The sequence below is a fragment of the Orycteropus afer genome, unplaced genomic scaffold (assembly GCF_000298275.1).
Source record: "Orycteropus afer afer isolate SDZICR_OR568_19922 unplaced genomic scaffold, OryAfe1.0 scaffold00135, whole genome shotgun sequence".
Taxonomy (NCBI): domain Eukaryota; kingdom Metazoa; phylum Chordata; class Mammalia; order Tubulidentata; family Orycteropodidae; genus Orycteropus; species Orycteropus afer.
The window spans coordinates 1489291-1490785 of NW_006921722.1; positions in this window are offsets into that span (position 1 = coordinate 1489291).

The window sequence follows — 1495 nt, forward strand, 5'->3', positions numbered from 1 at the left end:
GACATAGCAAAGCAAATAAGGGACTTTTCTTAAAGAAGTATTTAATTCACATTTCCTCATTCTATGCTTTGGTTTTGTTTTTGGTTCTTTGCTTCTGCTCTAAAAAGCATTCCATTTGAAGCTAAATTCAATGTTTTGTGGTTTTCCATGATCAAATAATTATTTTGTGTGACACTCGCCATAGCATCTCCTTGTTTTTATCTTTATTTTATGCCTGCATATGAGACACTCTACTGAAGCACTGCCCAGAAAGGCAGATCCAGTGACTGGGAGTAAGGATGGTCAAAGGTAGAAATTAAAGGTCTCCTTGGAATTAAGCAGAGGTCTCTGGGTGGTGCAAACTGTTTACATTCAACTGCTAACCTAAACATTGGTGGTTTGAACCCACCCAGCAGAACTGTGGAAGAAAGGGCTGGAGAGTTGATTCCATGGCAATTGGTAAAATCATGTGGAATCAGCTGGGAAGCAATAGGCCTAAAACCAAACCAAAAAAAACTCACTGCCGTGGAGTCCAACTCACAGTGATCCCTTCCTTGGATTTCCAAGGCAGTATCTCTATGGAAATAGACTGCCCAGTCTTCCTTCTGAGGAGGGGCTGGCAGGTTTGAACCGCCCCGTGTAGCAGTTCTCTGTAACAACAGCATCACCATGAGTTGCAATCCACTCAGTGGGAATGGGTTTATTTTCTACAGAGTGTTGGGGGAGAACTTGGGATCAAGCCCCCAAACTGTCAATGTGGCTGGTGTGAAGACTGTGTCCCAATATTTTTAATGGCTCAGTATTTTGCACTCACAGGATTCGTTTCCTCTATTCTGATTCCAGCAAATCCTATCCATTAAGTGGGTGTTACCCACACGATTCCACCTGCATGTCCCAAGGACTGATTTAGCCCAAACTGGAGAGGTTACTATACTATGAGCCCACACAGGCCTTTGTCTTGCTCACACTACATGTCCAGGGCAGGCCCCTGGGGGCTCGACTTTTTCGGGGGCCCTGGCTTCTAGAACAGCCACCCTCGAGAGAGCTACCAGTCACAGCAAAGGGGAAGGAGACACAGTGAATCACACACTTCTGAAAGCTTCCGGAAGTGACTTTCTTCATTTCCACTGGTCATAGTCAGTCACACGGTCACTCCTAACTTGACTGCACAGACGGGTAATCCTCCTTAGCACCCAGAGATGAGGGGAAGCTCAAAGACCACCACCAAGGCAGAGTGATTTTGCCTTAACCTGAAGTCCGTGTGAAGCCTGCAAAGGTGAGATGTTGATGTCAAGAGAGACAGTGTGCTCATTTCATAGGCTGCAGCCAAGTACCACAAATCAGGTGCTTGAAACAGCAGACACGCACTGCCTCTTGGTTCTGGAGCCTGGAAATCTGAATTCCAGGTGTCTCCAGGGCCATGCTCTTTCTGTCCACTCCAGGGAGGGAAGACCTTGCCTTGCCTCTAGCTTCTGGTGGCCCCAAGCATCTCTTGGCTTGTGGCAGTACCACTCCA